At 39.6% G+C, this 27,729-nt stretch overlaps 1 protein-coding gene across 5 annotated transcripts in view; it reads left to right on the top strand.

The window, feature by feature from the left end:
* The window catches only part of PPFIA2 (PTPRF interacting protein alpha 2), a 642,959-nt gene that overhangs the window by 9,694 nt on the left and 605,536 nt on the right, over positions 1–27,729 (top strand). The gene's annotated exons all lie outside the window — the stretch shown is intronic.

Here is a 27,729-nt window from a genome sequence, read left to right as displayed (position 1 = left end):
GTCTCTAGAAGAGATTGGGGGTTTAATTACTGATCTCAAGGAGAACAGGATACAGGCCCCTAACCACTCTTTTGGCTGTTGCTCTAATGTCCCTGACAATTTAGGATTTATTGAAATTAAATCTGTGATGGTGGAAGTAGGACAAAATATAAACTGAGAGATGGTGATATCACAAGTTCACTACACTCAATTCCAGAAAGGCACACCTTGCTACAAATAGGACTTGCTTTCTAATATTACCACAAGTACAGCTACCACATTAGTTTACATATGATAAGTAAATTGCACCACACAATCTGTGATGTGATTGAAAATGGAATATAAAAAAAATAGGCATTTTACTCATTTTTTTTCCTCCTGTTTTTAAAATAAACCATCATGATTTTCTTTTTACTTTGATGTTTTCAAAAACTTAAAACATTGTTTGCTTTGGTTAAAACAAGGTAATATTTGTAATCAGTTAAAAAACAAAACAAGTAAAAAACCAAAAACAACAAAAAAACACCCACCCTGAGCCAAGATCTACAAATTACATCCTGCCCTGAGGTTTTGGAATATGACACATGGTAAAGATGGGTTTTCTTCATACTCCTCTCTGGTCTCCCAACTTTTGGTTGGCTAAAGATGTGCTTGGAACTTGAGAGTCCTGAGAGCAAAGCTCTGCCTATAATTATTGCTGGTGACTGGGAAGGACGGGTGGCAGAGAGATTTAGATGAGAGATTGGGAGAAGAAGGTGGTGTGGATGGGTTAAGGAGAAAGGTAAGGAGGGGCCAGTGTTGGCAGTTCTTGAGAATGGGGGGAGAGAGAATTCAGTTCCAAGGGTGGGTGGAGTTAATTAAGAATGTACTACTGGTGGAGGGGCTCTCAATAATGGATGATGGTGGTGAAAGGAGGACAGGGATTGTGCAAGCAGTTGAGGAGTAGAGTAGGGGGTCTCCAATGTCAGCCCTGGTTTGGGGGAATAAGAGCTTGTCATAGGCTTCACCCCCACTCTGGACTTTAGTACAGATATGGGGACCTGCATGTGAACCCCTAAGCTCAATTACCCGCTTAGATCTGGTCTTGCTGCCACCACCCAAATGATTTATGAGTTATTTGGGAAAAACTGTCTTCTCCCCCCCCCTTCCCCCCAAAACCTTTCCCTCTCTGGGTAGCCTTGAGAGACTCCTCCACCAATCCCCTGGGCAAAAACTTAGTTACACAAAAAATACCAAATTTGATTATTTCTCTAATTGCACAAGACAAGTTAGAAAAGAAAATAAACATAAACTTATTTATTCCCTTCACCTAATACTCACTACTTGATAAGAGGCTGAATTCTGGAGCTTTCCCACTCTGGTCAAAAGTGAAACTGACCCAAAGGGAACTTCCCTCCTTCCTTTTGAAACATTTTGTCCCCGCATTGGTTCCTCTGGTCATGTGTCAGCTAAGCTAGGTGAACTTCTTAACCCTTTACAGGTAAAAGAGGTATTAACCCTTAACTATCTGTTTATGACAGAGCTATTCAGAGGCTGCTGGTGGGGGTCAAACATTGGAATAGCAGCTGAGGGCAGGAACAGTAATGATAGCCACTGCTCCCATTATAGTAGAGGAAATTCTGTAGTCTAGAGGAAGTTAAACTCATCTTCCCTCTCTCAAGTTGTTCTGTCTCCTGATAGAAGGATGTGGAAGAGAGCAGATCAGGGTAAGACCTATACTAGGGCAACCCCTGCCAGGCATCTGTAGCTATGAACCTACAACAGCGCTGCAGAGCATTAGGTAAGTTATGCAGGCTAGAGGATCTGTACGCTATCATTGTATTAGGTATTGCTACATTGTAGAAGTGCTGAGAGAACGTAGTCCTAAAGATTCTGTATTCATGACTCAGCCCTTACCCTTACTGACGCCTGGAAATCTAAATTATGAGGGAAGTGAATAGGAAAGTGATATACATCCTACAGGAAACTAAAGTAATATGGCACAAACAATCTCTTATCTGATCTTGTGCGTGAAGTGATGCTAATGTCTAGTAATGCCATAATATTAAATGTCCATTTTTAATACTTTTAGATTTATACAAAACATAAAGATATAAACTGACTTGTCAGATCATTTAATCTCTTGTGTGACAATACAAATGTTGATTCCTAGCAGTGCTATATAATAATCCCCCAAAATTGCATAAGAAAGTGTACTATATAATGTATAAGGAACTTTTTGCTTACATTTTGAAAGAAGACCAGATGGTTTTTCATCAACTAGGTCACCTAGGTGTTTGTGTACATAACTAAGTAGTGTAGTGAATTATTTTTATAAATATGGAGCACCATGCTATCAGTTTCATTAAAAAGAAGAAAATCTCAAACAAAAGTATACAAAATGTATTCCATGCTTGTACTATCTAGCTCCCTTTTTTGAAGTTGAAAAATCCTGAGTTGTATGTTTCTGAAAGGTTGTTTGGAGGAATTATTTTATGAATGGCAGGCTAGTATTTTTAACTGTTTAACCTAATCTCATTGTGCATTGGGAGAATCTTGGTTCTTTAAAAGATAGAGAAGAAAATTTTTTATAATCTCCAAGATAATTAAGATTTGTATTTTGTGTGGCACTTGTGAATCTTGCAAATGTGATATTTGCATAGACCATTCAGTTTCTGAATGATTTGCAACCCATAATGTACTAACCAAATTTTATTTATAATATTTAGCATTTACATAGTGCTTTATATCTACAAAGCACTGAACAAACAGTCAGGTTGATGTAAATTTTTTTCCAGTTTACTACTTCTGGGCATAAATACATCATTGAAATGTTGTGTAAAAACAACAACCGTCCCTCCCCCCAGCACACAATTTCATCGTAAGGACAGACTAAATTTCAAAATTTGCCTAATAGGAGACAATAAATAGATTAAAGTAGATTTGAAGTTGTTCACTTTGCTTTGAAATGTTAATGATTACATTTAAGATATTGAAATACAATAGTTACAAAATGTACAAATATGAATAGGAATTACAGTACAGCTCTAAGTGAATGTAACACATTACTGAACAGAGTATTCTACCACAACCGTCTTGGTCACCTACAAAGTGTATATGCATTATAGTGATTCCACTATAAGGCTATTTCAAAATATAAGTATAAGAGATGAGATCCCAACCATGTTGAAGTCAATAGGCATTTTATCATTGACTTCAGTGGGGATAGGATATCACTCAAGATGAGAGAATTACACCTTGTTTACACTATGGGGGTAAGTCAACCTAAGTTACGCAATTCCAGCTACATGAATAACATAGCTGGAATCAACATTGCTTAGGTCGACTTACTGTGGTGTCTACACCGCGCTGCATCAATGGGAGACACTCTTCCATCGACTTCCCTTATTACCCTTGTTCCAGTGGAGTACTGGAGTCGACGGGGAGCGATCTGCGGTTGATTTGGCGGGTCTTCACTAGACCCACTAAATCAACCCCCGGTGCACCGATTGCCACAGTGTCCATCCCCCACGGTAAGTGTAGACATGCCCTCAGAGGGCTCTATTGAGAAATGGTTTCTGCAGTCTTAGTCCCTGATCTTGCAAACACTCTTCTTATTAATTATTATTAATTAAATATATTTATTATGGTAGTGTATAAGGGCCAACCAAAAATGGGAGCCCATTGTGTTAGGCACTGTGTGCAGACACACGCACACAGGTTAGTACACCAGTCGTTCTCAACCAGGGGTACATGTACCCCTGGGGGTACACTGAGGTCTTCCAGGAGGTACATCAACTCATCTAGATATTTGCCTAGTTTTACAACAGGCTACATAAAAAGCACTAACGAAGTCAGTACAAACTAAAATTTCATACAGACAATGACTTGTTTATACGGCTCTATATACTACACATTGAAATGTAAGTACAGTATTTATATTCCCATTGATTTATTTTATAATTAATGGTAGAAATGAGAAAGTGAGCAATTTTTCAATAATAGTGTGCTGTGACACTTTTGTATTTTTATGTCTGTAAGCAAGTAGTTTTTAAGTGAGGTATAACTTGTGGGTATGCAAGACAAATCCGACTCCTGAAAGGGGTACAACAGTCGGGAAAGGTTGAGAGCCACTGTAGTAGATGGTTCTTGCCCCAAAGAGTTTATCTATCTAAATAGACAAGTCCGACAGTGTGGGGGGAGGGATTGAACAAACAAGCAGATTGCACAATGTGATAGCAACAAATGGCATGCTCCACAATATTTTATTTTAATGTTGGAAGGGGAGGGAGTTAGTCAGGAGGGGATGAATTAAATGGAAATAAAAGGGATGTGCACTGGGGACAGGGCAGGAGAGAAAAGGGTAAGAGGAGCAGGTGTGGAAGTTGGAGCATGCAATTGATCAGCACAGGGCAGAGAGTTTGTTCAAAACTGTATGGAGTTCTCTTAACATCCAAAGGACCAAAAGTCCCTGCTTTGTCTATGTTTGCTTGTACTGGCTGGAGTCTCTGGCTGGCTCCTCTGCAGTTTTCTCCTCATCCTGACCCTGCAAATACTTACACACAATCTTAACTTTACTACTCTAAGTGGTCACATTAGTTTCAATGGAACTATGCATGGTAATAAGGTTGTGTACATGTATGAACACTAAAACAAACAGGATTACTTGAAGTAGTAAACTTAAGCGTGTGTATAAGTATTTGCACAATGGGACCTTAATTTGCAGCTTCCACTGGTCTTCCAATATTCAGAATCCTTCTGAGTAATGGACATGCTTGCTAGGCAAGGACTTCCAGAAGCTGCCTGGGAAGTGCTCGAACTGAACTCTGAGGGAAATGCACTTGGGTCGACACTTGGGCTGTGTGTCACTTATAGCCAGTATTCTGGGTCACAATGTGTGACCCTTTTAAGGGGAAAAAAAAAACCTTCAGATACAACGGGACTAGATCATACAAGGAGTTAAATTATTTATCTTACAATATTTAATATTTCACTTTTGCTTTGGGATGAATAAAGTTCTTTGTATATAGCTTAATCAAAAAGATCAATTATCAATTGAGTTGAGTTACAAAAGGAAAAGGTTAATAAAGAGTAAATTGCAACTTCTATTCTGAAACCTCTTTCAGTTATTACTTTCTCAAATTCCTTTTGGGACTGAAAGCTTCCATACTCTTTCTCTACCTAATGATAAGGTGTTTGGAAATTTGGCCAATATTGTTTAACCTGTGAATGTGAACATTATATACATGGATCCAATTTCAGGATTGGGATCTAAGTCTTCAACTTGATTGATGTCCATTTGATTTCCCTCTCTCCCCAATCCCCATTTTCTTTGATGCATTTTAAGGATTCCCAAGTTAAGCTTCAATCCATCATATCTGACTGACATTTACATGGCAATACATTATTAAAGTTTACACTGGAAAAATATTTTTACAATGTGTAAAATGTTTATTAGCATAGAATATTAAAACAGCCCATTATCAAAATTATCTGGGCTTCATTGCACACAAGTTATGTATTACAAAGAAGCCGATATGGTAGAGAAAATACATTATTTGACAATAGTTCAGCTTCCATCGTTATCAAGTTAAATAATAATCCTCAAGACATTTGTTATTGGAGCCAATATGATGTCTCTTTGTACTGCAATCACCAAAGTATATATTGTAGCTCCAGTAAAAAACATACATTAGGGTGCCCTTTGATTATCATATAGCTCCTTGAATGTAAATGTGTGTTTAAAAAATTAATTTTCTGTTTTTATTTAATACAATTTTCTGTTTTAATACATCTGTTTTTATTTAATACTGGTAGTTATTTAGAAAATAAACAGAGGAATTTACCCGGTAGTCTAGTGGTGCCACAGGTTACTGCCATGGCTCACACAGCCAAGTTTAAGACTGATCCCAGGCCAGCAGCAGCTGGGAATGCTATGAAAACAGTAGAGCATATCTCCCATCAGCCTGGAAAAATCCCTGTTGTTCAAAAGAGTTATTAATGGACTCCTGGGGGAGAACTTGCATCCAACTCTTCTCAATTGGAAAAAGGAACCACCCTCAAAAAAAAGTCTTCTAGTAAGTGTGAGTGTGGACTGAAAGTAAATTATGCATATTTTAGGGGGGGAATTAGGATTTTTTTTTAGTGACTACAATAGCTTTCAGAATTGCTGGGCATGTCATTGCTCTACCATGAGGCAAACCCACAACTATAATGTACTTCAACCTTAAGAACTCTAAGATGTTTTTATTTTGGGGGTGAGGACAGTGGTATGTGAGCTTGTGCAACTCAGCGTACTACAAGTGGGAGAAAATACTTGATAATGGACAGATGGGAGAGACGTGCAAAATGCTTGTCTTCTAGCATTTGTAGTCACCTATTTTAAATTTATTAAATAATTTAAATATCATTCCTTTTTAAATACTTGAATCTGGTGGCATTCCTGATTTAAACACCTCCGCCACCAATATTGTTTCACAGAACCACTTCCAAGATTAGATCACCTGATCTAGCATTTTTTCACATCAAGTTAGTTGTAACTAAACTGGGCAAGAGTGAATGCAGCAATAACCAAGTGACAAGTGGCATCCAATTAACCTTCTTAACATGTAGCCACCTTTCTGAAGATTTTAACTACCTATCTAGTGCTTTTAGCTTCCATTAAACAGCTCCAGTGTAAGTGCTTACAATGACTTCAAAGGGGTTATCCATGTCCCCAGTATTACACGTGCTTGCTTGCTTGCAGGCACTGAGACTATTCCCTGTAGCAAGCTTGGTAACAAATGTTTATATTCAGAGGAAATTACCTTTTAATAAGGGCCCAATCTCTCAGTCAAAGACTTTTTCCACACACAGTGAAAGGACATGGCCTGGGTTAACAAAGGATGTAGGAAACTATAGAACATCTTAAATCTTCAAACTGAAGACCACATATTAGTGTAGTAAATGATTATGCTGGTATTTCTATTTCACATATCTATTTGAGCTCTCCTTTTTTATTATACTGCAATGTAATATGCAAGTGACTCTGGAGTTTAAATTAGATATTGTATAAGTACAGCGGGTGTCTAAATGAAAGAAGGTATTGTGTCTACACTCCTCATTTTAAGAAGATGTCAGAGTTAATAAAAATGTCTGCCTCATGTTCTAAAAATCACCAAACCTGGGATATAGCCAATCAAAATGTGAGTGAATTCCAATGCATAATACAGAACAGCAATCCCCAACAATGGATTGGTTGGTTGTTGTGGGTTTTGTTTTTGGTTTGAAGATCCAAAATCTCATGGTGAATGTTTTCTTCCTCTCCTCTCACTCTGTGGAAAAAGGGGCTTCTGGCCTGGGTATCTCCTTATCCTCCAGCACTGTTTAAGGAGCAGCTCTTCTTGCATTTCAGGGGAAGCCCTGCAGGTCTCCCCAATTTTGCAGGTGTGCTGCTTGTCCAGGCTCAGACACCGTTGCTTATAATTCTTATAAGTCTTCAAAATGCCAACCTGAGAGATTTTACATGCCAAAAAGGCAAAACAAAAAATATACAACGGACAGATTTTTCATGGGATGGCGATGCTGAATATACTTAGAAACAGTAAATGTTAAATTGACAGTATCCCTTTAATTGAAGTGGTGTGTTCCAGAGGATAGGGCACTGACTTGGGAGTCAGGAAGCCAGGGTTAAATTCCTAGCTCTCCCACTGACCTGCTGCCTCATTCCCCTCTTCTACCTCTGTGTCTCTGTTGCTGGCCCCCTGTGGATAAATACTCAAACAGTCATTGAGAGACAGAGAGACTCTGAAGTCAAGTGGTAGGGCACCCACATGGGAGGTGGGACATCCTGGACCCAGATTCCTTTCCCCAAACACTTTTTCTTTCATTATTTATCCAACAGCTTTGACAGGAGATTGAGGGAGCCCCACATTGGGATATTGTGTAATTCAGTGGTTGCAGCACCCTCTTGAGAGGTGGGAGATTCAAGTTCTAATCCATTCTTGCCCTCTGGCAGAAAGGGACGAATTGATTATGGGATTCCATATCCCAGGCAAGTTTTCTAACCGCTGGGCTAAAAGTTATAAGGTAGGCACCATCCCTATCACCTCCTCTTCCCTCTCATTGTATAGGAAGCTTAGGCACCTAATTCAGCTTTGTGGATTACTGTATTATTCCTGTGATTTTTTTTCTAGGCACCTAAAAGTTGGGTGCTCTGATTCTCAGCATTGCAGCACTAAGTCCTTTCTCGGATTCCACCCTAGCTACCTGGGAGTTTGTAAGGAATTTCTCAAACAATGCATTGTAGGATTGCACTGTCCCTCGAAGCATTTGGTCACTAAGGGCAGTACAGACAAGATACTGGATTAGATGGACTATTGGTCTTAGCTGAATACCTGATTCCAGTATTAATAATGTTTGTAATAATCTTGGGTAAGATACTATATGGCAGATCTTATTCAGCGTCATTTTTTGCATATAGTGCGTAAATAACTGATGGATTTTTGAGACACCAGTCTTTAATGGATAGAAAAGCTGATAGCCCCTGCTCATGTAGTAAGACACTTACAGCAAACCCAATTTATTTCAAACAAGTGCATATTGTACGTGAACAATTCACTTGCTCCGTGGCTTAATTAGAAATTAATCGTGTTTTATATTGCCAGAAAAACACACAACACTGGACCAGCCTCTCAGGAATGCTGGGATGGTAAATTTGAGCAGTTTTGAGGCCAGTTTTTAATTTGTGACAGTTGCTAATGGCCCCAAGAGGCTCAAGTGGTTCCCAGGATTCTTAGGGTGCAGGTTTTCCCAACCATACTCCTACTTCTACAGCTGGAGGGAAAGTGGGTAGCATAAAACCCGCTCTGCCCGTTATCTGCTACCAGAAGATCCCCAGGGTCTGGAATGATCTTCCCATGGCTAGCTACAATAGCTTTAGTATTGTTCTGCACTAGTGGTAAGACCTTAACTAGTCATGATGTTGATGCAAATCTGGCCCTATATTCATAATTATTGTTGACTACTTAAATGTACAGGAACTTTCCATCTTTTTAAAAAAAAATCTGTTAGTTTATCTCTTTTTAAAATAGACATTAAGAAAAAGAAATCTGGCTCAATAATATACTCCCAGTAGCTTTATAGGCCTGATACCGATATCTTGGAATATAGAACAGAGTTTAAGTAAATAGCAACGTTATAGATGTAATCAATGCTTTTTTCCCTTGACGTAAAAAGACAATTCTATGTACTCCTAGAACTAAAAAAAAACAAAAGTGAAACTAATGAATTGCTTCTTTAAACCAGTTTTTATTGGCTACTAAAGTGTGTGCTCAGCATAAGGACTCTTGGACTTTTCACTGATAACAATGAGTGAGATTAGTAAAATAGAATTATTCTGTTAATTGCCTGAAATAGTCTGTTTTAGGAGACATGTACCATACACAGTAGCCTGGATCCTGTACTGCCTTGCACAAATATAGAATATTACCTAAAGTGGTTGTAAATTATTGCCACCAGGGTAAATGAGTGGAATTTTAATTTGGCAGCATTTTACGCTTGCTTTGTAGAGCTGTAAGTGATTGCCCCGTGCACAAGGTAGTAGAGAGTCTAGTCCAGTAAATGCATGTAGAACACTATCAGTATTATTTTACTAGAAGAAAGCACATTTCAAAAAATCAGACTTAAATTGGACATAGATCTTTAGAGTTGCTTATAAAAAGAGTTCTAAAGATCTGTTTCTCTGTATTATAATATTTATGACGTGGTAGAGCACAATTTGGTCTGATTATAAGATTGATGCTAGTTCTATGATCATATTTACTTGTCTAAGTAAACTTTTTTTATGAAAACAAACTTATACCTGCTATAAAAAGGAAGCGATACAATTCTGAAAAATGCTACTCTCTCATCCTGCAGATAGAACTCCATGGGTTCTCTGCAGGTGTCTATCCGCATATTGTAATTTATAGGATCCAGGATCAGGACTACAGACTGCGTTGCCAACTCATCACAATATTAAAGATCATTCCATCAAAGGAAAGTCACACACTGATTTATTTAACATTACATTTGAGTGCAAACTGTGTGTCTGATGCTGTACAAACATGAAAGAAGCAAGAGACACAGAAGTTCCAAATCCTGAAGTACTACAGACTCTTTATTTCTTAAATCAAAGTTATAAAGATTTGTGGAAGAAGTATGTGTTAAGAGTGATTGGATTAAAGAGGGGCAGAATGTTTGGTGTGAAAGGAAAGGGAGTGAGCTCCTGCCATGAATGGAGCATGGGAAAAGGACATGAAGCCTAAAGTGGTAGAAGAGAACAAAAGGAATGTTTAGTTGGGCAGCTGGAACATATTTCGTGCAAGCTACTTGCATTCTGTAGCTTGTTCTGCTATAGTTAAGGGGAATAGATAAAATATTTAAAATGTCTGAAGTGTAGTTCTGTACTTTTAATATGAGAGCAGACTCAGCGTGAGCTTGAGGCAAGGCCCAGAGAAGGAATCTTGAAAGACTTCCATTGACTATGGTGGGCTTTGTATCTAAGCCCCATCTAGAAAATTGTACAGACCAGTCTTAAACTTTGAGCAGAACTTTTAAACTGTACCTGCTGCAAGATGAAAATGTGGCCTGACATTTTATTGTAAGTTGCATATCTTTCAAGTTATGGAAAAGTGAAAAGTTTAAGTAAGTTATTAGTGACTGAAAAGATGGATTCTTAATGCATCCTGAACACTGATGGAGACTGAAATCTGACTCCAGATCCAGATGGCTGCTTAAATCTGTCTCTAGTTTATAATGGAAGTGTGTTTGTCATCTCCTTCATGTTGTATTTGTTAGTGAGTCCTGTAATATTGTCACTGTAGTGAACTGGCCTCATGCATAAAAATACCTTGCCTAAGATACAGTATTGACGAAGCTGCTCTTTTGGGATCATGAGTAAGGATGAACACAAATGGGTAAGATCTATCATTATGTTTAAATCATTTAGTTTTGAGGCAAACTGATGGCAAAGAATAGAGATGCTGACACAAGTCTTAAAAACCTACCATGACAACTTTGTTTTGATGTTGTTGTGAAATGAAATATATTACCATTTGAACATGGCAGAACACGGCCTGCACTTGTTGACTAGAATCTTACTATTTATGTTGCCCTGGTGATTTGACTATTTAAGAAATAAAGATCTATATTTATTAATATATTTTATAGATGATGGAAGTTGTCATAGCTTCATTGACTTCAATAGCGCTATAATTTGCACCAGCTGATGTCCCACTGAGCATCAGAGCATGCCCCAGAGTATAGAGAATACATGTAGTTGTTGTGTTATGCAGTTGTGCTCACAAATAGATTCATTCAAAAAGTCCATGCTCAACACTGGTTTTGATGTGCTGTAGTGTGATGTTATTTACAAAGATCTAAATTTTGATCTCAGGATTTTCCGCAGCGTAACTCCACTGTCATCAGGATTACTCTGTTTTTTCATTGGTGTAACCAAGATTAGAATCTACGCCAAAGTCTCTCTGTCTTACTGTGCACAGATTTTTAAAAGTACACTCTAAAAAATTGAACTCAGAATTGACCTCTTCATAGTGTAATGGTCAAAAATGATATATTGTAAAGACTTTTGTCTGCCTGACATCACACACCGTGTTTTTCCAGCACTGCAATATTATATAGAAGTTTATTTTAAAATGTTCATTTTTCACTTCGATACATAAGTTATTTCTAGTGTAGTGGATCATACTGTTAAAAGGATTATTAGTATATTTACTAGTGCACTTCAAACTTCAGTTGCATTAACAATTATCAGTCTATTTATTACTGAAGGGGTTTTGTTAATGTCTTATCTGCAGGGCCAGCTCCGGGGCTTTTGCCGCCGCAAGCAGCTACCCCACCCCCCCCTCACAAAACAAAAAACAAACAAACCAACAAAAAAGCCGCGATTGCGATCTGCGGCACTTCGGCAGGAGGTCCTTCACTCCGCACGGGAGTGAGGGACCCACTGCCGAATTGCTGCCGAAGAGCCGGACATGCCGCCCCTCTCTGGTGTGGCCGCCCCAAGCACCTGCTTGGTAAGCTGGTGCCTGAAGCCGGCCCTGCTTATCAGATTAAATAAATTTATTTGGAAATGTTGACATGTGTGGGGGAGAGAAGGGAAAATTCAGGAGGAAAATATAGTGACCTTGCTTTATTGAACTAGTGCATGCAGTTTGATCAATAATAAGCTTGAATAGGGTTCTGTTTAGGGAAGTTTGTTGGTAGTTTTGCAGTTTCTTCCAATACTGAGGAACAATTAACACTTGTCTGATTGGGAATAGGAGGATATAAAAAGTAAAGGAATGTTAAAGTTAATTATTACTGAGGCCATACTTTTGAGGGCCTGCCATTCTGCACACACCACCTCCTTCCTACCCAGCCTCAATTTATTGTTGCTAGTTGCAGAAATCATGCCTTAATAAAGTAAAATATCAGCTAAGAATGGAAAAAGTAAACCGAAGCTCAAAACCAGGAAAGAGATCCAGCTAGACAGCTTCATGAGGTTGAAAATCTCCATGACAGGAATTTCAGATATTATTGTTTGGATAGTAATGATGGCTAGTAGTACAGCACCAAGATCCATGCTTTGAGATCTTGTGATGAATGCAGCTTTATCTTGTATTTTATTATTTTATCTTTCACTGACTATATAGAAAGCATATCTTACTGTGCAGTTAAATAGATGACCAGAAATTTTTGAATGGTGAGTTGCCACTCTTTTCTCTTGAGAGACAAGCTGAGTGAGGTAATATCTTTTATTGGACCAACTTCTGTTGAGAGACAAGCTTTTCAGCTTACGCAGAACTCTTCTACCTCACCCACATTGTCTCTCCATGATGGGGTGGGGGTCCCCGTTCAGTGCGGGATGAGTACACCCCATCCCTCAAGTGCCCGTTTCTTCAGGGTAGGACACTCAATGGACTTACACTGATAAGATTGTCCTGCGTCACAGGGCAATAAGGTCTAATGGTCAGAATCGGTGGCAAATCTCTCCTTCGCAGGGTCAAGGCCTAGCAGCCCGAATCTGTGGGGACTCGATGCCAGGGTAGTGGGCCACCCCCTGGGGGAGGGTGGTGGCCTAGGGTAGGGGGACCCATGCCCTCCCCACTCCACCAGGTCCCAGCCTAGGGCCCTAGTAGTGGCAGAGGGCTCCACCACTGAGGTCAGCAGGGATCCAACCGCAACACACTTCCTATGTCTGGGACTATGGCTAGTCTCCTCTTCCCCCGGCTACTTCCTATCGTAGTTCTGGTGGCAGTAATTGGGGTGTCTTCAGGTTGCTCGGCTGGGGCTGTTCCTGGCGTCTCCAACCCCTCTTCGGTATCAGCAGGTGCCTGGGTGTCAGCTGGGGCTTCAGTGCTTTGGGCGTCCATGGGGTGGGTTGATAGCTGCTCCCTGGCAAAAGCCTGTATGCTACATCCTTCTTCTCCGGCGGTGAGCCCCAACTGAACTGGGTGGCCTGCCTTTATACAGTCATTGCCCAATAGGGATGTGGGGGCATGGCTTCCTCAGCCACCAAGGAAGAGTTAACCCCTTCCTGCGGGTGAGTACACCCCGTCACAGTCTCTAAAAGCCTGGGACCAACATGGCTACAACACTGCACAGAGCTCTTTTCTTTTTCTTGTAAGAAAACATCAATTTTTAGGATAATAAAATTTTCGAATATTAGTTTTCTCTTACATTGGCCATGCTGATGTGCAACAGGAGGGTTTTCGGTTTCAGTTTCGGAAGATAAAATGGATACATGTGAAATTCTACAAAGCTATTTAAAAATGAATCCTACAAGCGGCTAGGATATCATGTTCCACTTAACTAATCTAAGATTGAAGGCCAAATCTTTCAATCTTGGGTGCCTATCATTAGACACTATTTCCATATTTATTACCTAGCGCTTGCTCCAATGCCTATTGAAATCAATGGGAAGGATTCCCATGGGGTTCAACAAACATTTATTTGGGCCCCTAAATAGAAGAGCTTGGTTTTCAGATGTGCTGAGGATCTGCAGCTCCCAGTGAAATCAGTGTTTTACAATAAATAATTTCAGTTGATATTTCTCACTTGTTGTGTCTAATCTCCTCCCTCCCTCCCCCCCATGCAAGCTAATCATTGTGCAATACTAGGGGGCATGCACTGCATTTGGAGCTAAAGAACTGTATATTGCTCTTAAATGATCTTCTATTTATGTTTAATAGAGTAAAACAAAGTTAAATGCATTTTTATATAGGTGTGCAGATAGGGTTGCCAACCATACCGGATTGGCTGGAAGTCTCCTGGAATCAGAATTGATCTCCCGGTGGCTACTGAAACAAATATGGGAGATTTTAATAGGCCGCTAAAAGTTCTGTCAGTGGCGCAGCAGGGCTAAGGCTCCACCCGGCTCCCGGAAGTGACCAGCATGTCTCTCTGGCTCCTAGGTGCAGGAGTGGCCAGTGGGTCTCTGTGCACTGCCCCCGCCCTGAGTGCCGACTCTGCAGCTCTCATTGGCCGGGAACCGCGGCCAATGGGAGCTGCAGGGGCAGTGCCTGCAGGCACGGGCGGCACGCAGAACTGCTTGGCCGCCCCAAGCCTAGGAGCCGGACATGCCAGTTGCTTCCGTGAGCCGCCCAAGATAAATGCTGCCCAGCTGGAGTTCTCACCCCTCGCCCCAACCCTCTTCTCCATCCATGAGCCCCCTCTTGCACCCAAACTCCTTCCCAGAGCCTGCACCCCCTCTCGCACCCCAACCTCCTGCCCCAGCCCAGTGAAAGTGAGGGTGGGGGAGAGCGAGCGACGGAGGGAGGTGGGATGGAGTGAGTGGGGGCAGGGCCTCATAGAAGGGATGGGGTGGGGCGTGGCCTAGTTTTAGGGGCGGGGCAGGAATGGGGCAAGGGTGTTTGGGTTTGAGTGATTAGACAGTTGACAACCCTATGTGCAGACTATGGGAAAACCAGACCATATAGAAACAAAGAGGGCATGGCTTAAGCGTGGACACTAAAGTATTCTTAACATAGATTGTGAAAGTAGGAAATGATGATGAAATTTTGTTTGTGGTCATGTCCGAGGAAATAGAAGGCACAGTAACAGTCAGAAGCAGTAACCTTCTTTTTTTTTTTTTTTTTTCAGAATCATATATTCCTAGATTTCATTTGCTTTTATATGACAAAAGTTAGTTGCCCACTATTAAATATAAACTTGGTTATTGCTAATGTCTCCTGGTTAACGTTATCTATCAAAATGCAGACTGGCTGTAACATTATAATAACTAGGATAAAGCTTTATTTTGCTTTCTGTTAGTCTTACTGTCCCCTATTGAACTGTCAGCATATTCCCAATACAGAGCCATCGCATATGCAGTTGAATCCTTTTAAAGTAATATTATTCTTAAAGCACAAACCCATTGATCTTCTTTCTTCTTTATAATTTTTGCCATATTTGGTAATTATTGGAAATATTCATAGGTAAAGAAAGCTTTTCTCTTAGAGCCTGTCTCTCTTCCTAAAATATTTGATCATGTAAACAGTAAAGCAGTAGTGCTGTGTCTGTGGTATCTTAATCATTTTCACGATAAAAGACTGATGTCACAAATAGAATTATGGCTCCCTTACAGCATCTAGCAGAAGAAAATGCTGGGCTGTAAGTAAGAAAGCTTTGAAATATTAATATCTAGGGGGGGAGGATGATCATGTGGTGATTGCCTGAAACCAGCAGCAAGAATTGCATGCATCAGTCTCGCTTTCTAATTCTGCTTCACAAACATCACTATCCGTTATTTTAGCTTCAACCAGACACATCAACTGGTACATAAACTATTGATGGTTCATTATCTCAATGCTCATAAAGACACATGACTAAAAATGAGATAAAAATAAACTGGGCTAGTCAATAGAATAGAGATGGAGTCCAAATGCTTACAAAGGAGACCGTTGCCACTAAAATTTGTACTCAAAATAACTTTCATATAAGCTATAGCTGGTGGTGAGGAGTGGAAAAAATATAAGCAAGTTTAGAAGGCATAACTCTAAAATCTGATAAATTCTCTGCTTGCTTTAAAGAATCTCAGTGATATATTTCCACAATCTAAGACATCACAGGAATATGTCAAGAGAATAATGCAAGGAGATAAAAATCTAACTTATTGAATGAGGTGGTGTTGTAGCCATGTCAGTCTCGGGATATTAGAGATACAAGGCAGGTGAGGTAATATCGTTTATTGGACCAACTTCTGCTAGTGAAAGCTCATCTCTTTCATCAACAGAAGTTGGGCCAATAAAAGATATTACTTCACCCACCTTGTGTCTCTAACTTCTTGAAAACATATAAGCCCTCACTAACTAACTATGGAAAATATTTAGGGACAGCTCTTAAAGAGACCTCCATCCAGCTTCTATGTTTACACCCACAATCAATTGTTCACAAGCATAAATAATACTTAGAGCTGGGATTTTTCCAAAGCTCTCTTCTTTGGCCCAACTCTGCTCCTATTGGAGCCAGTGGTAGTTTTGCCATTCACTTTGCCTAACTCTGCTACTAATGCAGAATGGTTTGCCCCACCCTAATGCCTGCCTGCCTCATTGCACCCGTAGGCTCCCCTAGATATGGGGAATCTTCAGGTGGCCATGCAAACCAGGTGGCTTTGCACTTCCGGACTGGCACAAAACTTCTGCAGCTTAGCCAAGGATCTGTCTCAAGATTTCAAAAACAATGGGCTATAAGTTTTAATTGAATCTTTTATCTGTTTTAAACCCAGTTTTCTGTTTGCATTTCCAGGATCTTGCCAAAATCTATTAGCTATTTTTTCATTAATGATTTTTCTGAATAGTGAATATGTATAATTTATTAGGAACCTATAGTCCACTTGGCACTAAGTCGCAGAAAAAATCATAGTCCATCTCTAAGAACTTGCAGTCAAAACAGCTGGATGATTTAAAATAACCCATGAGATTAGAAGACGGTTCTGTTTTACATGTGTGACAGCATTTTTATTGATGTGGTTTAGTTTGTGGGATTCCCAGTTGAAGTGAATATTGAGGAGGGATTTGAAAGAGGATGGATATCTGGTATGCTGGGATAGGAAGGAAATTCTAGATATAGGAAGGATCAAGAGCAGTAAGAAAATGGGACAAAGCAAGAGGTGAGATGGGATTCATTGTGGGAGTGGTAGGGAAAGGGAGGAGCAGTATGAAATTACAATAGTTATGGGCTGGAGCATGTACATGCATCTTGCCCATACCTTAATACATGGAAGGCAAAAGGCAGTCCGTGTAGGGATTTAGGACCTGGTCCATTTCCCGATGAAGTCAATTGGATACTGCTGTTGTTATTAGTCATCTTTGATAATGTCCTGATGATCTGGAAGAGAATACATGCCACCATTGTTTGAATGGAAAGGTTCTTCAGTTAACATGAACTGATTTTGAAACTCTCCTACCCGCTGGTCTCCATACACACATCGCCCGGGTAGTGGACAAAGCACCTCATCCAAAGCCCACAGAAGTCAATGGGACTTGAATCAGGACTTAATTGGGGAATAGTCACTGGGCTTTGGCTCAGGCTCTAAGTGTAGTTGTTAAATATGCAAGTCTCTTAGATAAGTGGAACATTAAAAGTGAAACAGCAGAATGTTTACAGCTCTCGATTAACTGGCTGAATCACTTAACTAAACATTCCCTGCTAAACAAGGAAATGGCCATCTTTCCTTTCATGTTGTGGGCAAGCTATAAACTGGTATGTTTCACTGGTAAATTGAGCACTGGTTGGTTTTTCACTATGGGAAGTTGAGTGACATAATGCAGTTTTATGGTGGCATCTATCAGAGGGGTGTTGGGAAATGCATTCTAAAGAAGGGGGGGGATTACATTTTAAAATGCAAGAAAATATACTTAGAAAGTAGTAATCCGTAGGTTTTCATGCCAGGCTCCAGGAAGTATTTTTCCTTTCAGTGATATGAAATGCTGTTTGTGCCTGCTCTAAACCAACATAAAAACCCTGTGGCAATAAAAATATTAAAACATGCATTAAATAATATTAACACAGTATGGATGGAAAAATAAATACACCTCTACCCCAATATAATGCAACTCGATATAACACGAATTTGGATATAATGCGGTAAAGCAGCGCTCCGGTCCAGCGGGGCTGCGCACTCTGCTGGATCAAAGCAAATTCGATATAACGCGGTTTCACCTATAACGCAGTAAGATTTTTTGGCTCCCGTAGACAACGTTATATCGAGGTAGAGGTGGACTACATTTGAAGTGGTTGCACTTTTCCTTTATCTGTTACGTACTTGCCTAAATTCAGTAGATTTTTTTTTTCTCGTATTGAGTCAGAATAATAATTTCAAGTGGAACTTGAATTATTTAAACGTTTTGTACTACTACTAAAGAACTGTACAGTTAATCAATTTTATGTGATTTCATTGATACATATTTTAAAAAACACTACTGTGAATATGAATAAAGGTATGCTATCACATAATAGCATGTAGAGTCTAATCCCTCAATATATGTTTTTGACCATCTCATTTGTAAATTTACAATATTATACTTCTCAGTGAATGGAAACTTTGTCGTCGTCCTATGACTATATAGATTTTTAGAGCCAAGTATTCAACCAGCTTCCATTAATGAACGCAAAATGCTTGTAGGCAACTTGATGTACCTACACAAACTCACATTTGTGCATCCACATTGGCATTTCCATGCACAGATCAGGTAATTAGAAATGGAGTCACCTGCTTTGCATGTCCAAACATAAGTTTTATTTGCTCACAAATGGATGTCTCTACGTACTTTATAAACACCTTAATTAAGACTGTTTGTTTGAAAGTCTACACTTGAGCCCGACAGTTAATAGTCTCCTTTTGGGGAAAAAAGCTGTTTATTATATTGTATGCTGTAGGATCCCAACTAACTCTTGTAGACTTGAGAAAATGCATACTTTTGCCATCATAAATACGTGTCGATATTTCTAATTGTATTGTTATAGTGCAGTCAAAAACATAAACTCTGCAATATAATAATGTGCATCACAACCATATAATGGCAATCATTTTATGGTTATAAGTTGATTCATTGATATTTCTGCTTCTTAATGTCTCACTGGAGAGTTCTGTTTTAAAACAGTGATATTACAAGGAGAAGTGAAATATTTACATTCATTTATTCCCCAAATCAGATCCATATTAAAAAATGAATTTTTTGCTACTTGTAATGATTTCTACTTTGATTTTTGATAACTTTTGAAAGGAAAAATAAATATCACTTTCATTCTGCTTGTAAGTCTTTCAAATTGAATCCAATATTTTTATCCAAGTTTTTAACAATAAGATATAACTTGTTCCTTGTAAGCATGCTTCCTCACTTCTAGGACACCCTTCACTCCTGGATGCAGAATTGCAGGGGATTTTGCCTATTGCACCCTCTCCAAAGGGCCAGTTCTTTTGCCTACAATAGTCTTTCTCAGTCTATATCCTCTCCTGACTCCCCCTCTGGGTGTTCTGTGGCTTGGATCTCTGGTCAAGTCACATAAAAGTCTAAACTCCTTCCCAAGTAGCATGAACAAGTCCATATAAAGATTCAAACAAGTCATCAGATTAAAAGCCCTTCTGCCCCTCTCAGGCTTTACTATTGTTCCCTTATCCTGCCTGTTAAGTCCTAGTCCAAGGCTTCTCTCTGTCAGAGAGACCTGTCTCTGCAGTCTCTCCCCCTCAATTGAGCTCTCTTTATATGGCTTAGCTCTGCCTCCTCTATCCAGGAAGCAATTAGTTACTTCCCCCCAGGAGCCGAGCATGACTGAGTCCTTTCCCTTGCCTTGCAAGAGTTGGGGGTTAAGCCCCATTGGATTCTACACTGGTTTCTTTTAGCATAGTATTAGCAGAAAGGAATATTACTGAAGTACCTTAAGGAGCCAATGCCCATTGGAAATCAATGGAAGGACTCCAATTAACTCCATTGCGATTGTATTGAGGCCTATATTCCAAATCCTTGATTGAGCTCAGATAATGTCCTGATGAAATAATATAGTTATGTGTAGGTTCTCTGCTGTCACCCTTTTTTCTTACTGCATAGTTTCATTGTCTGTTTTCCAAAGTACTTCATGAATCATTATACTACTTGACTAGCTTCAGGGGAAAATAATATATTAATCACCTTTAAAGAAATTTTTTTCTCCTTTTAAAATAAGTCACCGCACAAAAAGAATTCTCTCTTCTATGTATTATCAGTTCATAGGCTAACAAATGATGATGAGCTTATACTTCTAAAGTGCTATGGGATACATTTTACCAATGCAGGTGACAAGAGAATAAACATTGTAGACCATAATTATCCATTTTTCCTAAAAACAAAACAAACAAAAACTTAAAGTAGAACTGGCATCAATGTCCGGTCTGAAGTCTCTGGATCTGTGCACAGTGAAATGATTTCACAGAAGAATGCTGAAGTTCTCTGTTTGTTTGTTTCTCTGGAAAATGGCAGACCTCCTCTGGTGCAAATCTGTTTAACTCACAGCACTGACCTAACCCAAGTTATAGAGTGTACACTCTTGCTGTTCCCAAAATAATAAAGCAGTCCTGTATCAACATTTTAACTGGAAGACAACAAATGGCTCTTTCCTTTCCTCCACTTTGAACTACAGCCTAGAGCTAAATCCCTTTGGCAAACAGCTCTACAGGAATTTAACCTCCAAATTCACTAAATTACATGGTGTAAAAATTTAAACTCATATCATTTAATTAACAGAATAAAATTCCTTAGAGTAATCTTCTCTTGAAGGGAAAATCTTTTCTGATCTCAAGGAATCCTAGTTGAAAACAGTTTTCCCTTCATAGTCTTCAAACCCAAGTTTCCCTCTTTTAGATTAAAACAGCTTTAGAGAGGAGGATTTTTAAAAATCTGTTAACTGCAAAACTCTGCCTCTTGCAGGTGAAGAAAAACACTCATGTCTGAGTACACATTTCACTTATAGAGATTGGAAACAACTCGCCCACAGTCTGGTGATTAAAGCACTTGGCTGCCACAGAGGTGTTTTTGCTATCATGATGATGTGCAGTATAAGAAACAGAATGATAGAACACTTGTTATCTCACTGGCTAAATATTTGCAATTTTTTTTTTGTTCAACATTCTGCATTTTCTTCTGTTGTCAAGTATGTGGATTGCATTCACTGTCCTTCCATTTCATACCACACTGTCATTCACCACCCATTTCTCCTTCTTATAAATCATGTGCACATGCTCACCAGAGGGTGCTCATCTGGTTGCAAGCCTGTATACCATGTATGGAGGTAGTTCATAGAGGAGTCCTCCTCGGAGATACTCATCTGCTTCATTGTCGGATGACATCTCAGACACCTTTCTCAATTTTCTGGGGCTGGAGCATGCAAACAATTTCCAATCTGTAGATTTTATCTTCTACCAGAAATTCCTGTCTTGATCTTCCTTCTCCTCACTGTTTCTCATGCTGACAGTGGCTGATCACTTGGTGTTGGTAAGGTTTTTGTAACCTGTTTTTCTTGCTCTCCTGCTTAGGCTGTGTCAAGGCTGCTTTCCCACTTTGAACTTTAGGGTACAGATGTGGGGGCCTGCATGAAAACTTCTAAGCTTAACTACCAGCTTAGATCTGGTCCGCTGCCACCACTCCCAATGTGCTAATTCCCTTCCCTGGGTAGCCTTGAGACACTCTTCACCAATTCCCTGGTGAATACAGATCCAAACCCCTTGGATCTTAAAACAAGGAGAAATTAACCATCCCCCTCCTTTCTCCCACCAACTCCTGGTGGATCAAGATCCAACCCCCTTGGATCTAAAAACAAGGGAAAATCAATCAGGTTCTTAAAAAGAAGGCTTTTAATTAAAGAAAAGGTAAAAATCATCTCTGTAAAATCAGGATGGAAAATAACTTTACAGGATAATCAAACTTAAAGAGCCCAGAGGACCCCCCTCTAGCCTTAGGTCAAACTTACAGCAAACAGAGGTAAACATCCTAGTAAAAGGTACATTTACAAGTTGAGAAAACAAAGATAAACTAACACGCCTTGCCTGGCTGTTTAATTACAAGTTTGAAATATGAGAGACTTGTTCAGAAAGATTTGGAGAACCTGGATTGATGTCTGGTCCCTCTTAGTCCCAAAAGCGAACAACTTCCCAAACAAAGAGCACAAAACAAAAGCCCTCCCCTCCCCCCCACACCCCCCCAAGATTTGAAAGTATCTTGTCCCCTTATTGGTCCTTTGGGTCAGGTGTCAGCCAGGTTACCTGAGCTTCTTAACCCTTTACAGGTAAAAGGATTTTGGAGTCTCTGGCCAGGAGGGATTTTATAGTACTGTACACAGGAGAGCTGTTACCCTTCCCTTTATAGTTATGACAGGCTGCCTCCCAACAGGTGACATCCAGGCTTCCAAAGAAACCTGTCCAATAAGCAAATGGATAGGCATACCAATATGTTTTTTACAAATGTCTGTGAACGTCTCCAAATATGCAACTTTCTACATTAATAGGTTCATTCTCAAAAAATTAAATGGGGCCTCCATAAATATCAGTGTAACTAGATGCTGGTTGTCTGAATGCTTACAGAAAACTGAATGTAACTTGGTGTACATGTTAGCAAATACTTTGAAAAGGAGAGTGGGTTACATTTATGAGGAAAGTGTGTGCAAAATAAGGTTATAACAAAAACAATTCCATTGTTCAGACTTTGAGTACAAAAACAAGCCATCCACATCACATTACATTACATAGGAGCCTTTTGCAATGTTTTTTTCTTTTTTCTCTATAAAACAAGTGTCCTTGAAGAATGGAGTAGTTTTTTTCCCCCATGAGTCAATAAATGACTCATGAATGGTCATCGTACAGCTTCCTTCAAAGGTGACGTATTTGATTTGGCATGAGTGTAGTGTTTCTATTTTTGAAGCGCTGCAAGAGAAGTCTAAGTAGGTAAGTTTGGAATACTGACATGCGAGGTCTATTTCAGTGGAATGTTAAATAGCCAGTTTGAAAGAAATTGTATCCCAAATGCCAAAGAAAGGCCACAAATATTTCTATGCAATGTGAAGGATAAATCCCTTTCTAATGGGGTTTTGTGACTGAATGCACCCCTGTATTCACAACCTACACACTATTGTACTAATCTTTATACAGAATATGCCTTTTAAGGTATCATTTGAAAACTAATAACTTGTTGGTCAATAATATCATGGTGGAATATGTATGGCAACATTCTGTGTGAAATTATAAATGGACACAAATCTGACATCAGGAATCATAACATTCAAAAGCCAGTAGGAGAACACTTCAACCTCTCTGGCCATTTAGTAATAGATTTAAAGGTGGCAATTTTTTAACAGAAAAGCTTCAGAAACAGACTCCAACGAGAAACTGCTGAACTTGAATTGATATGCAAACTAGATACAATCAACTTAGGCTTAAATAGAGACTGGGAATGGCTGAGCCATTACACACACTGAATCTATTTCCCCATGTTAAGTATCCTCACAGCTTCTTGTCAAACTATCTTAAATGGGCTATCTTGATTATCACTACAAAAGTGTTTTTTTTTCTCTTGCTGACAACAGTTCATCTTAATTAATTAGCCTCTTAGAGTTGGTTGGGCAACTCCCACCTTTTCATGTTCTCTGTATGTATATATATCTCCTCACTATATGTTCCATTCTATGTATCCGATGAAGTGGGCTGTAGCCCACGAAAGCTTATGCTCAAAGAAATTTGTTAGTCTCTAAGGTGCCACAAGTACTCCTGTTCTTTTTATAGGTTGAAGTTATGACTGAAATGTCTGGGAAGGGGCAAACCTATTCCTCAGCGACAAAGAGCAAGCTGGCGCCTCTAGCCAGGTGTCATCAAAACTGATGGGCAGTCACCTGTCAAGTGGCCATTCTTTGGCAGTGAAGGGGGGGCAGGAACAGGTCCATCTGCAAACAACAGTATGGAACCTCTTTCACCATGAGATTCCATGTCTCCATCCTCACAGTGGGAATCTAGGGGTAGCCCTCAGGAATATGTATTTCATGTATATGACTGACTATAAAAGCAAGAGGCAAAACACCCCATGATCGATTGATCTTTCTCTCCCCCCAGAAGGCAAAGGAACCAGCCTTTGGACTTTGGCAGGGGTTCTGACCTGAGAATTTGGTCAGTCATGTTGCTGGGAACATGTGATAAGGATATTTTACCTTGAACCAAGTCTAGTTTGTTAGGCCTTAGCTACTAAAAAGCATTTTTATCTTGTAAAGGTTTGACTTTAATACCTGGTACTTGTACTCAAATAAAATCTCTCATTGTAGTTAAATAAAATTATTTTATTTTTAATAAAAACTAATCCAATGTTTAAACTGAGTTGTTTGGTAACTCCCAATAAAATAGCCACTTGTTGTACATTGATCCCTTACAGGGGCAACAGACCACCAATATCTGAACTATCCAGGAGAAGGCGGGACAGTGTAGAACACATATGTTTTGGGGAAAATTTGGGACTGGAGTGTGTTGGGATCACCCTGCTGGAGCCAGGGGGTGGCTAGTGTGTTGCTGAGAGGCTGCTGGGGTCAGAGCTGCTGGACCAAGGCTCAGCTATAAACAGACCTGCATGCTGGTAGGCTGTTTGTGAGCAGCTCAGGTTGGAAGTTACAGCAACAAAGCATTGTGAGGCACCCAAGGTTGCAGGGCGGGTGGTGACACAACCCCTCACTGGTCTTGACTTCACCCTGGAATGTGACTGATTAGACTCCCATTCAGTCACATAAAATGCAGAGGTTGGTGACATGGGATCTTTGGTCCCCTGGGGCCTGATAATGCTTTCACCCATCCTGGTGTAAATCAGGATTGACACCCGTTAAAAATCTATGGAATTATATGCTGTTTAAGATGAAATAATTGAAAGGAAAATTAGGCCCTTTAGGACTGTGTCTGTCTAAACTGTTCTTTGAAGTTGCAGCTCAGGCTGATGCTTGGGCTCTGAAGCCTAGGGAGGGGGCTGGGTGTCAGACCCCTGAGCTCCAGCCCAAGCCACAACTTCAAAGTGCGGTCTGCGCAGATACTTTTAGCACAGTAGCATGAGCCCCAAGTCTGACAACGCAGGCTGGGAGGCTCATTGACATGGACAGTGTTGACATACCCGTAAGTTTTCCCATGGTCGGTGCCCAGTGCAGTTCTCCCAGTGATAGCGCCAGTGCAGACTGGCAGTAGCTATTTAACTCCTATCGTCTGGTCTGAATAACGCTGTGGTTAAAATGCCAGTGGCTGCCAGTATCCTTGCCTATGCTAATTCTCCCACCATTGCTAATACAGGTGGAGCTGTACCAGCAGTAGTAATGGTGAAGAATTTCAAGAAAAAAGGGTTAGTGCAGTTAAGGTCTGAATTACAGCAAGTCAATATTTTTCAAACTAACAATCAAATTTGCCTAAAAAAAGAATTTTTTGACAAAAATTTTCAGTTTTTCTTGAAAAATGTTTTGGTAGTTCTTATCAAAAAGGCTTTAAAAAAAAAAAAAGTGAAAACCGGGTTTTCTGTAAACAAAAAATTCTTATAGTGGTTTTCAATCTTAAAAAGAAAAAAAATCTACAGTTTGGACCTTTAGTCGTTTTGAAGCCTTTTGTTCTGAAAACAGCTTTGAAATTTTTCCAAGAAACGACCTCTTTCATTTTACAACTAGCACTAGCGTGAGTGTGGTGGGACCCTGAAGGCCTTATGCTTTGAATAGTATGAGAAATGCTATTATTGAACTGCTCTTAATGAGGTTACTTTAAAAAAATAAAAGGGGAGAGGGGTAGCATCAGGGTTTGAGTCTGTTAGGTTACATGCCAGCACCTGCTTTTTCATGCTTAAAAGTGAACCTAATGGCAGCATGCCAGCCAATGAGATTCCACCTTTAGCAATGACTTTTAGCAGGAAATGTCATGTGAGCTCTTTCTTTTATGGCATAAAATATGAATGTTCTGAATATGTAAGAATACCTGTATGCACATCTTTCTCCTACCTAAGTAAAACAATTTATAGCAATAATTTTACCTTTAACTACAAATGTCCCTTACAGATATTTCTCCCCATCCCACCTCCACCCCCAAAAGTCTACTGGCTGAAAATGTTGCAAGTTTCCTATGGTTTTGTTTTAGATATTTTTTTATAGTACCCCAAATTGATGACAATAAGGCAATATCTATTTTGATCCACTTATTTTCAGCATATCTGTAAATAGAAAAATATACAGTTTATCAGAATGGCCCCAATTCTCTAAAGCACATTAAGTTCAATTAACTTTTACATCTGAATAGGGATAGAATTGTTCACTTGCTTAAACTTAAGATTCTGATGTGTACGTATACACAGCAAACTGATGGATACTTAAATCTTGCTTTATTGAGGAACTGTTAGGGTGACCAGATAACAAGTGTGAAAAGTCGGGACCGGGGTGGTGGGTAATAGGAGCCCATATTAAAAAAAAGCCCCAAATATCAGGACTGTCCCAATAAAATTGGGACATCTGGTCACCCTAGGAACTGTATGGCTGGGAGACATGCATGTAATCCTATACTGGCAACTGTTTAAGTGCTAATGCTTTGTGCTATTAGTATTACCCATTGAAAGTGGCTGTGCTCTAACTAGCATGTTCCTTGTAAGCCTGCTGGTTTGGAAAACTGACTGGCGTTCTTTGCTGCTCTCCAAGGTCAGAGGGTCTAGACTGCAGCTACTTTGAAGCCTATTGCCTTTAGGCCTTTCTCCAGCTGTGTAAAACCTTTTTTACTATGCTTCAATGTGTAGGCCTTTCACAACTTGTTGTACACCTCTCTGCTAATGTGAAACTGACTTTACTTAAAAATAATAGTCATGAGTCTACAGTCCCTACCATCTTTTTTTTTTTGGGGGGGGGGGGGCGGGGGCAGTTTGTAATTGATACATCTGTTTTTTCTCATTTGTTAACCCTGCAGCGTGCCCAGCCCTAGTAGGAACAAAAATGCAGAGTCCCTGCCATGAAATGTTTACAATTGAAGTAAGACGGATATAGACACACTGACAATAACATATGGATTGTTCTCTGCCAAATTCCTGCCTTTGGGTAATTTTGTACATAGTTTAAATTTTAACTAATTTAGGAGAGTTCAGAGGGTCTAAAATGCAGGTTGTCATATTAAACTCAACTTCATTTTATGATTTTGGGTGTAACAACATTCAGTACTGTTGGAGCATGGAAAATTAAATGTGATACTTCCATAGGGTAACTTACTCTGATTTTTCTAAATGTTAAAATGTTTGTCATGATAAGGCATGCACATTTGAAATAACTGTATTTTTCTATTTAGTTGCTCCCAGAGGAAGATTACTTATGTTCCTCAAATTAAATAACATCACATCTTCTGAAAACCAAGGAACGAATATTTCCTGTTTTAATAAAATTATTTTAAAATGACACTGCTCATATTATTGTTAATCCTGTTTGGCTCACGTGGTGGTTGCCTGTTCTGTTCATTCCCTCTGGGGCAACTGCATTGTCCACTGTCAGAAGACAGGATACTGGGCTAGATGGACCTTTGGTCTGATCCAGTATGGCCATTCTTATGTCCTTAATTTCATTCTGCTGCTTTTTAGCAAAGTAATGAGCAGCAGCAGAGCCACTAAGCTGTCCACTTGCAGACTCAGGAATGCCACACTGCCACATTTGGAAAGTTATCTGCAACATTGAGAACTTGAAACTTAATTTTGTTTGTAAATACAAGCTTTGTTTCAGCAGATATCGATGAGGTAGGCTTTCCTATTCATCACTGGT

Source organism: Malaclemys terrapin, chromosome 1 (genome assembly GCF_027887155.1).
Source record: "Malaclemys terrapin pileata isolate rMalTer1 chromosome 1, rMalTer1.hap1, whole genome shotgun sequence".
NCBI lineage: Eukaryota > Metazoa > Chordata > Testudines > Emydidae > Malaclemys > Malaclemys terrapin.
Note: the sequence above shows the minus strand (reverse complement) of the source record. Positions and strands in the feature narration are given on the sequence as shown.